Genomic DNA, 11,546 nt, shown 5'->3' with positions numbered 1-11,546 from the left:
AGAACTGCAAAGCCAATTACAAGAACTTTTAGAGCGTGGTTTCATTCGACCAAGCACATCACCATGGGGAGCTCCTGTTTTGTTTGTCAAGAAGAAAGATGGTACATTCAGGTTGTGTATCGACTACCGAGAGTTGAACAAACTTACCATCAAGAACCGCTACCCACTACCGAGAATCGATGACTTATTTGATCAATTACAAGGCTCGTCTGTTTATTCAAAGATTGACATACGTTCCGGGTATTATCAAATGCGGGTGAAAGAAGATGATATTCCAAAGACTGCTTTCAGAACACGTTACGGTCATTACGAGTTTATGGTCATGCCGTTTGGTTTAACTAATGCACCAGCTGTGTTCATGGACCTTATGAACCGAGTGTGTGGACCATACCTTGACAAGTTTGTCATTGTTTTCATTGATGACATACTTATTTACTCAAAGAATGACCAAGAACACGGTGAACATTTGAGAAAGGTGTTAGAAGTATTGAGGAAGGAAGAATTGTACGCTAAGTTTTCAAAGTGTGCATTTTGGTTGGAAGAAGTTCAATTCCTCGGTCACATAGTGAACAAAGAAGGTATTAAGGTGGATCCGGCAAAGATAGAAACTGTTGAAAAGTGGGAAACCCCGAAAACTCCGAAACACATACGCCAGTTTTTAGGACTAGCTGGTTACTACAGAAGGTTCATCCAAGACTTTTCCAGAATAGCAAAACCCTTGACTGCATTAACGCATAAAGGGAAGAAATTTGAATGGAATGATGAACAAGAGAAAGCGTTTCAGTTATTGAAGAAAAAGCTAACTACGGCACCTATATTGTCATTGCCTGAAGGGAATGATGATTTTGTGATTTATTGTGATGCATCAAAGCAAGGTCTCGGTTGTGTATTAATGCAACGAACGAAGGTGATTGCTTATGCGTCTATACAATTGAAGATTCACGAACAAAATTATACGACGCATGATTTGGAATTAGGCGCGGTTGTTTTTGCATTAAAGACTTGGAGGCACTACTTATATGGGGTCAAAAGTATTATATATACCGACCACAAAAGTCTTCAACACATATTTAATCAGAAACAACTGAATATGAGGCAGCGTAGGTGGATTGAATTATTGAATGATTACGACTTTGAGATTCGTTACCACCCGGGGAAGGCAAATGTGGTAGCCGATGCCTTGAGCAGGAAGGACAGAGAACCCATTCGAGTAAAATCTATGAATATAATGATTCATAATAACCTTACTACTCAAATAAAGGAGGCGCAACAAGGAGTTTTAAAAGAGGGAAATTTAAAGGATGAAATACCCAAAGGATCGGAGAAGCATCTTAATATTCGGGAAGACGGAACCCGGTATAGGGCTGAAAGGATTTGGGTACCAAAATTTGGAGATATGAGAGAAATGGTACTTAGAGAAGCTCATAAAACCAGATACTCAATACATCCTGGAACGGGGAAGATGTACAAGGATCTCAAGAAACATTTTTGGTGGCCGGGTATGAAAGCCGATGTTGCTAAATACGTAGGAGAATGTTTGACGTGTTCTAAGGTCAAAGCTGAGCATCAGAAACCATCAGGTCTACTTCAACAACCCGAAATCCCGGAATGGAAATGGGAAAACATTACCATGGATTTCATCACTAAATTGCCAAGGACTGCAAGTGGTTTTGATACTATTTGGATAATAGTTGATTGTCTCACCAAATCAGCACACTTCCTGCCAATAAGAGAAGATGACAAGATGGAGAAGTTAGCACGACTGTATTTGAAGGAAGTCGTCTCCAGACATGGAACACCAATCTCTATTATCTCTGATAGGGATGGCAGATTTATTTCAAGATTCTGGCAGACATTACAGCAAGCATTAGGAACTCGTCTAGACATGAGTACTGCCTATCATCCACAAACTGATGGGCAGAGCGAAAGGACGATACAAACGCTTGAAGACATGCTACGAGCATGTGTTATTGATTTCGGAAACAGTTGGGATCGACATCTACCGTTAGCAGAATTTTCCTACAACAACAGCTACCATTCAAGCATTGAGATGGCGCCGTTTGAAGCACTTTATGGTAGAAAGTGCAGGTCTCCGATTTGTTGGAGTGAAGTGGGGGATAGACAGATTACGGGTCCGGAGATTATACAAGAAACTACCGAGAAGATCATTCAAATTCAACAACGGTTGAAAACCGCCCAAAGTCGACAAAAGAGCTACGCTGACATTAAAAGAAAAGATATAGAATTTGAAATTGGAGAGATGGTCATGCTTAAAGTTGCACCTTGGAAAGGCGTTGTTCGATTTGGTAAACGAGGGAAATTAAATCCAAGGTATATTGGACCATTCAAGATTATTGATCGTGTCAGACCAGTAGCTTACCGACTTGATTTACCTCAACAACTCGCAGCTGTACATAACACTTTCCACATCTCGAATTTGAAGAAATGTTTTGCTAAAGAAGATCTCACTATTCCGTTAGATGAAATCCAAATCAACGAAAAACTTCAATTCATCGAAGAACCCGTCAAAATAATGGATCGTGAGGTTAAAAGACTTAAGCAAAACAAGATACCAATTGTTAAGGTTCAATGGAATGCTCGTAGAGGACTCGAGTTCACCTGGGAGCATGAAGATCAGATGAAGAAGAAATACCCGCATCTATTTCCAGAAGATTCGTCAACACCTTCAACAGCTTAAAATTTCGGGACGAAATTTATTTAACGGGTAGGTACTGTAGTGACCCGAACTTTTCCATGTTTATATATATTAATTGAGATTGATATTTACGTGATTAAATGTTTCCAACATGTTAAGCAATCAAACTTGTTAAGACTTGATTAATTGAAAAATGTTTCATATAGACAATTGACCACCCAAGTTGACCGGTGATTCACGAACGTTAAAACTTGTAAAAACTATATGATGACATATATATGGATATATATATATAGTTAACATGATACTATGATAAGTAAACATATCATTAAGTATATTAACAATAAACTACATATGTAAAAACAAGACTACTAACTTAATGATTTTTAAACGAGACATATATGTAACGATTATCGTTGTAAAGACATTTAATGTATATATATCATATTAAGAGATATTCATACATGATAATATCATGATAATATAATAATTTAAAATCTCATTTGATATTATAAACATTGGGTTAACAACATTTAACAAGATCGTTAACCTAAAGGTTTCAAAACAACACTTACATGTAACGACTAACGATGACTTAACGACTCAGTTAAAATGTATATACATGTAGTGTTTTAATATGTATTTATACACTTTTGAAAGACTTCAATACACTTATCAAAATACTTCTACTTAACAAAAATGCTTACAATTACATCCTCGTTCAGTTTCATAAACAATTCTACTCGTATGCACCCGTATTCGTACTCGTACAATACACAGCTTTTAGATGTATGTACTATTGGTATATACACTCCAATGATCAGCTCTTAGCAGCCCATGTGAGTCACCTAACACATGTGGAAACCATCATTTGGCATCTAGCATGAAATATCTCATAAAATTACAAAAATATGAGTAATCATTCATGACTTATTTACATGAAAACAAAATTACATATCCTTTATATCTAATCCATACACCAACGACCAAAAACACCTACAAACACTTTCATTCTTCAATTTTCTTCATCTAATTGATCTCTCTCAAGTTCTATCTTCAGGTTCTAAGTGTTCTTCATATATTTTACAAGTTCTAGTTACATAAAATCAAGAATACTTTCAAGTTTGCTAGCTCACTTCCAATCTTGTAAGGTGATCATCCAACCTCAAGAAATCTTTGTTTCTTACAGTAGGTTATCATTCTAATACAAGGTAATAATCATATTCAAACTTTGGTTCAATTTCTATAACTATAACAATCTTATTTCAAGTGATGATCTTACTTGAACTTGTTTTCGTGTCATGATTCTGCTTCAAGAACTTCGAGCCATCCAAGGATCCGTTGAAGCTAGATACATTTTTCTATTTTCTAGTAGGTTTATCCAAGGAACTTAAGGTAGTAATGATGTTCATAACATCATTCGATTCATACATATAAAGCTATCTTATTCGAAGGTTTAAACTTGTAATCACTAGAACATAGTTTAGTTAATTCTAAACTTGTTCGCAAACAAAAGTTAATCCTTCTAACTTGACTTTTAAAATCAACTAAACACATGTTCTATATCTATATGATATGCTAACTTAATGATTTAAAACCTGGAAACACGAAAAACACCGTAAAACCGGATTTACGCCGTCGTAGTAACACCGCGGGCTGTTTTGGGTTAGTTAATTAACAACAATGATAAACTTTGATTTAAAAGTTGTTATTCTGAGAAAATGATTTTTATTATGAACATGAAACTATATCCAAAAATTATGGTTAAACTCAAAGTGGAAGTATGTTTTCTAAAATGGTCATCTAGACGTCGTTCTTTCGACTGAAATGACTACCTTTACAAAAACGACTTGTAACTTATTTTTCTGACTATAAACCTATACTTTTTATGTTTAGATTCATAAAATAGAGTTCAATATGAAACCATAGCAATTTGATTCACTCAAAACGGATTTAAAATGAAGAAGTTATGGGTAAAACAAGATTGGATAATTTTTCTCATTTTAGCTACGTGAAGATTGGTAACAAATCTATTCCAACCATAACTTAATCAACTTGTATTGTATATAATGTAATCTTGAGATACCATAGACACGTATACAATGTTTCGACCTATCATGTCGACACATCTATATATATTTCGGAACAACCATAGACACTCTATATGTAAATGTTGGAGTTAGCTATACAGGGTTGAGGTTGATTCCAAAATATATATAGTTTGAGTTGTGATCAATAATGAGATACGTATACACTGGGTCGTGGATTGATTCAAGATAATATTTATCGATTTATTTCTGTACATCTAACTGTGGACAACTAGTTGTAGGTTACTAACGAGGACAGCTGACTTAATAAACTTAAAACATCAAAATATATTAAAAGTGTTGTAAATATATTTTAAACATACTTTGATATATATGTATATATTGTTATAGGTTCGTGAATCAACCAGTGGCCAAGTCTTACTTCCCGACGAAGTAAAAATATGTGAAAGTGAGTTATAGTCCCACTTTTAAAATCTAATATTTTTGGGATGAGAATACATGCAGGTTTTATAAATGATTTACAAAATAGACACGAGTACGTGAAACTACATTCTATGGTTGAATTATCGAAATCGAATATGCCCCTTTTTATTAAGTTTGGTAATCTAAGAATTAGGGAACAGACACCCTAATTGACGCGAATCCTACAGATAGATCTATTGGGCCTAACAAACCCCATCCAAAGTACCGGATGCTTTAGTACTTCGAAATTTATATCATATCCGAAGGGTGTCCCGGAATGATGGGGATATTCTTATATATGCATCTTGTTAATGTCGGTTACCAGGTGTTCACCATATGAATGACTTTTATCTCTATGTATGAGATGTGTATTGAAATATGAAATCTTGTGGTCTATTATTATGATTTGATATATATAGGTTAAACCTATAACTCACCAACATTTTTGTTGACGTTTTAAGCATGTTTATTCTCAGGTGATTATTAAGAGCTTCCGCTGTCGCATACTTAAATAAGGACGAGATTTGGAGTCCATGTTTGTATGATATTATGTAAAAACTGCATTCAAGAAACTTATTTTGTTGTAACATATTTGTATTGTAAACCATTATGTAATGGTCATGTGTAAACATGATATTTTAGATTATCATTATTTGATAATCTACGTAAAGCTTTTTAAACTTTTATTGATGAAATAAAGGTTATGGTTTGTTTTAAAATGAATGCAGTCTTTGAAAAACGTCTCATATAGAGGTCAAAACCTCGCAACGAAATCAATTAATATGGAACGTTTTTAATCAATAAGAACGGGACATTTCACTTCCGCTGTTGCATGCTAATATATGGACAAGATTTGGAGTCAGCATGCTTGTATAATATTGTTTAAAACTGCATTCGAAATTTACTTTGTTGTAACATATTAATATTGTAAACCAATATGTATTGGTAGTGTGTAAGTGTGATATTTTTTAGATTATCATTTCTGATAATCTAGGTGGTGTCCTTTTAACCTTGTCGATAAAATAAAGGTTATGGTTTGTTTTTAAAAACGAATGCAGTCTTTGAAAAACGTCTCATATAGAGGTTAAAACCTCGCAACGAAATCAATTAATATGGAACGTTTATAATCAATATGAACGGGACATTTCAATACCCAAGACTCTAGACCCTAAACCCTAGACCCTAAACCCTATACCTAAAAACCTAGATCCTAAACCCTAGACCTTGGACCCTAAACCCTAAACCCTAAATCATACACCATAAACCCTAAAACTTTAACCATACACCCTAAACCATAAACATTAACCCTAAACCTTAAACCCTAACCCCTAGCCTAGACCTTAAACCATAAAACTTAAACCCTAAACCATACACCCTAAACCCTAAGCCATAAACCCTAGACCCTAAACCCTAGACCCTAAACCTTAGACCCTAAATCCTATACCCTAAACCTAAACCTTAGACCCTAAACCCTATACCCTAAACCATATACCATATACCCTAGGGTGTGTTTGGACGAAAGTAACTGGAGCTGAAGCTTATAACTGGAGCTGGAGCTTATGAGCAGGAGCTGGAGCTTATTTTTAAAGCTGGTAGATGGAGCTTATTATTTTTTATAAATGTTTGGTAAACTAGCTGGAGCTTATTTTTCAGTTCATAAGCTCTACTTTTTTTTTCATAAGCTACTACAAGTAGCTTATTTTTTCAGAGCTTATGATTTTCATAAGCTCTACATTTTTTGTCTACCAAACGAAGCTTATGACTTGAAGCTTATTAAAATCATAAGCTCAATCTCTCATAAGCTTCCATAAGCTCCAATAAGCTACGCACCAAACACACCTTAAACCTCAAACCCTAAATCCTAAACCGTAAGCTTTAGATGTTTTAAAGCGGGTAAGCTTTGGAGTATTATTGGTCCGTTAACACTATGCATAAGTTTCTAAAACTTAAAAGTGAATTCCTTTGCCTCTTTTCGTTTCCCTCCATCGATTAGATTCGACGAGGTAATTCCCTCTCGTAAACCTTTTCTGCTTTCTCAAAAATATATCTATCTTTCAACCCAACTTCTTTTCACATTTAGTAAAAAAAATAGTTAAATCTTCATGTCTTCAAACCTTCATAGCCAAACCTTCGAATCTTCATATCGAAGATTCAAAGCTTCATCGTGTGAGGTTTCTTTTTTTTTTTTTTCTTTTTATTAAAAGACCTTCTAACTCTCCCTCTTAAATCATTTTCCCACCTACAAAATTTTTTTACTCTTCCAATTCGTTTAAGTCTCTTATTCCAGATCTTATCATGCTACTTGCATATCGTGTGAGGTTTCTTCTTTTTTTTTATTAACACTTCACAAAGGATCCTGTAACAAAGCCTTCGAATCGGAGTCACTGTGAGCTTAATTTTATAATTGAATTCGTATTGTTTGATGATACTGTGTGTAGTTTTAATGATGTATCAGTGTTTGTGTGTGTGAAATTGTAGTGGCCAAAGCAATTAAATGCTCCGCTTGAGGTTGTGGATCCTGAAATTGTAGACATTATTGAGCACGAAAAAGCTAGTCAATGGAAGGTCATCTATCATATAAACACTAATTTTAGGTTTATAAGGCTATTATTTTTTCTGATGTAATTGAAAAAGTTCACAGATCAACCAATTTGGTTTTAATTTCTTATATTTGGATTTAAATATATATAATAAAAAACTTGTTGTGAATTGCACAAGTATTGGAACAAATTGTGTTCATATAAAATTGGTAGATGTTTCTTGATATATCAGAAAATTACTTGGTAGTTTCAGAATCTAATAAGATTCGAAATTGACCTTCTGGTTTAGACTAATGAATAAGGGTCTTGAACTCATACCCTCAAAGAACTTTACATCAATTAAACTGACAAACAATTTTTTATTTATAAACAATTTTTTATTTATCGATTATCTATTATAGTCTTGATCCTATAGATTTTACTTATATTAACTTGTCTTAACCTACCAAAATTCGTATCTTTGTAGGTGGTTTGTAGCAAATATGATGAAGTAGGATTTGTTGTAGCTGGTTTATAGCAAATATGGTGGTGTTGCACTTGCCGCTGCAGCCGATGGTGGTGGTGTTGCACCTGCAGCAGCAGCTGCTGAGTCGAAGAAAGAAGAAAAGGTTGAGGAGAAAGAGGAGTCTGATGATGTAAGCTCTTTTCTTTACCTTACCCTTTTGGAAGTAAATTGTGATATCATGGTTGAATGTCAATCACTATCTGTTAAATGAAATTGTAAATTCTGAAACGTGTGTTGCTATTGTTTCATCTTAAGTAACGGATATTGCTATAGTTTGTTAGTTTTACTGTTCAACTGATTTTGTACATAAGTTCATTGCTTTTACAGAAACATAGTTCAACAAAGGAAAAATTGCAAATAAAGTATTTTGTCCTTGAATATATTTGAATGTTCATCATATGACTACAATGTTAGTAAACAAGAACAACATAACTTATAGACCATAGTAAAGCTGCCAAGTTATGGTAACATATCACTAAAGTGTGAAACTATAAATTAGAATTGAAATATGAATAACAAAGTACTAAAGTGTAAATTAGAATGGTTTCAGATTTATGCTTGTTTCTTCAGGTGTAGTTTATGGTTATTATGCAATCATACTCAAGGTTGATGATCGAAGAAGAATTTGGTGGTCATGGTGCTCTTCTTCAAGAGGGTCTTTTTGCTTCAATTACACTTTTTCTGGTAAAATCATTTGATACCATTATTGGCATCACATATTAAAATGCATCGGTTTGCTGATTTTTACTATTTTTGTGTTTTTCCTTTTAGCTGGCCTGGACTCTTGTATACAGCTTGTCACATTTCTGATACGTCTAGGTTCACAAACTTGTTTGTAATTTAATCTTTTTATCTTTCGAATTTGGATAATTTAGTGTTCTTTAAATGTGGAAGATCTATAGTAAACGAAAAGTGAATCTGAAGTTTTTTACACCCGTTATTTAACTTGAATTTTTGATTTTTTTTATTGTGTAATATTAGGCCGATTGAACTAGTCACCATTAAACGACAATTGTATTCTCTTTTTATTGTAACGGAATCATTTGTTGGTCCCAAATTCCCAATTCATCATTTTAAACCTAACAAGTGATGATGATGGAGATTAAGGTCTAGTGATCAGGAAACTGAGATTCTGTTCATGTTGCCACCAATTTTTTATATATACATGTGCTTCCATCATGATTATACAAATCCTGAATTGTACAAATCGTTCTTATATGGTTAAGTTTGTTTCTCTATTTGTGAATCGTACAAATCGTTCTTCTATCATGATTATATACATGTGCTTATCAAAACGAATTTGTTTGCTTCTTTTGAAAAAATATACTTTTAACAAGATTTGAACTAACTTCTAACTTTCTTAGTATAGTTATCACTCTTTCACAAGTTCGCCGACTCCCTAGTTTTGTTTTCTTCTCATTTTATAATGTGAAAAGTCTTGAACTTTGGAATTTTCTATTGATTTCGGCATTCTCTTGGAGATAAAATAAATAATAAATAATTAAATTCAAATACATGTTTTTGTTTTTCATGTAATTATTCAACTTAAAGCAGTTTTGGGTTATATTGGTAGTGTGTTTAAATTGAAAAAAGAATCATCTATTGGTAAGATTGAGGTCTATCAACGTGCTTTATCCGCGTTTGCTCAAAATTTAGGCGTTTTTATGTACTAGTTAAGCTCTCAACTGTAGGCCAAACAAATAAAAAATGAATCCATTAAATATGATCCAACTATAATTTTTATACAACCACAATTGTAAGTTCATTTTTATGCAACCACAATGTAAGGTTCCTATAATAATTAAGACCTTAAATACCCAATTGTCCTATTTTTATAACCTTATATCATATTGGTCACTCATTATGAGACACCAACAATATAATGTCCTAATAAGTCCATTTTATGCAACCACAATTTAAGGGTCCTATGATAATTAGGACCTTAAATACCTGAGCGTCCTATTGTTATGACCTTATTATCTTGTTGGTCATTCATTATGAGACACCAACAAGATAATGTCCTAATAAGTCCATTTTTATGCAACCACATTTTAAGGGTTCTATGATAATTAGGACCTTAAATACCCAAACGTCCTATTGTTATGACCGTATAATCTTGTTGGTCACTCATTATGAGACACGAACAAGATAATGTCCTAATAAGTCCATTTTTATGCAACCACATTTTAAGGATCCTATGATAATTAGGACCTTAAATACCCAAGCGTCCTATTGTTATGACCGTATAATCTTGTTGGTCACTCATTATGAGACACGAACAAGATAATGTCCTAATAAGTCCATTTTTATGCAACCACATTTTAAGGGTCCTATGATAATTAGGATCTTAAATACCCGAGTGCCCTATTGTTATGACCTCATATCTTGTTGGTTACTCATTATGAGACACCAACAAGATAATGTCCTAATAAGTCCATTTTTATGCAACCACAATTTAAGGGTCCTATTTAAAGTGTATTTCACATATAATGAACATATCAAGTGTCCTATGAACACCTGTATAATAGGACCCAAAAATCATGTGTATCAAATGAACATATCAAGTATCCTATGAACACCTATGATAATAGGACCAAACAATTATGTGATATATCATATAGATTTTATGACACCATGCGACTCACCTTCTAAGTGTCCTATAAAAATATAGGACCCTAACAAATTATGTGTCATATTAAACAGCTTTTTAGGACAAAGATTTATAAGCGTATTAATAATATAACCCAAAAATTATGTGTCCTATTCTTAGGACCCCACTTTATTAGCTTAGGATACCACTACTTTTACATATATCTTATGGGACCCCAAAAATTACCCCGTCCCAATTTTTGGTTGCTTAGGACTCTTTTTCGCAGGGGTCCTACACGAAGGGTCCTAAGATAGCAGTTTTCTTGTAGTGTTGGTAAGTTTGGGCAAGGATTGTGTTTGAAAGTACAATCAGGTCGATATTGCACTATGTATCAATATGGGTTGGTTTGTAATCCACCCTAATTGTGTTGTTTATTATTATGATAATGGATTAGGTACGTTTCATTGGCGGGGAAACGGATTTGGCTTGTTTTCATCGAGACTTCAAGGTGAGTGGAATAGTTTTACATGTGTGTATATAATTTATTTGCTTGTGCGCGATGTGCACAATAGCCAGGTTTTTTGGTGCACATCGATGCGACGATAGCTGTTTGGACACCTTTGGGAATAGTGTCACCATAGCCGAATTTTGTGCACTAACATGCGGCATGAGGTTTGTGGACTCGATATATATATATTATTATTATATTGCTATTATGTGACAATGAGTCACATAGCCGTTTTGT

At 33.8% G+C, this 11,546-nt stretch overlaps 1 long non-coding RNA gene across 1 annotated transcript; it reads left to right on the top strand.

Moving 5' to 3' along the window:
* Window positions 1–7,415: 7,415 nt before the first annotated feature.
* LOC139858894 (uncharacterized) lies at window positions 7,416–9,099 on the top strand. The gene is made up of 5 exons (XR_011763105.1): window positions 7,416–7,552; window positions 7,645–7,731; window positions 8,173–8,341; window positions 8,782–8,895; window positions 8,983–9,099. It is a non-coding gene; the product is annotated as an uncharacterized lncRNA (long non-coding RNA).
* The last annotated feature ends 2,447 nt before the right edge of the window (window positions 9,100–11,546 follow it).

This window comes from Rutidosis leptorrhynchoides, chromosome 7 (genome assembly GCF_046630445.1).
Source record: "Rutidosis leptorrhynchoides isolate AG116_Rl617_1_P2 chromosome 7, CSIRO_AGI_Rlap_v1, whole genome shotgun sequence".
NCBI classification, from domain to species: domain Eukaryota; kingdom Viridiplantae; phylum Streptophyta; class Magnoliopsida; order Asterales; family Asteraceae; genus Rutidosis; species Rutidosis leptorrhynchoides.
The sequence above is the reverse complement of the archived record's forward strand: the minus strand, read 5'-3'. Positions and strand labels throughout refer to the sequence as shown.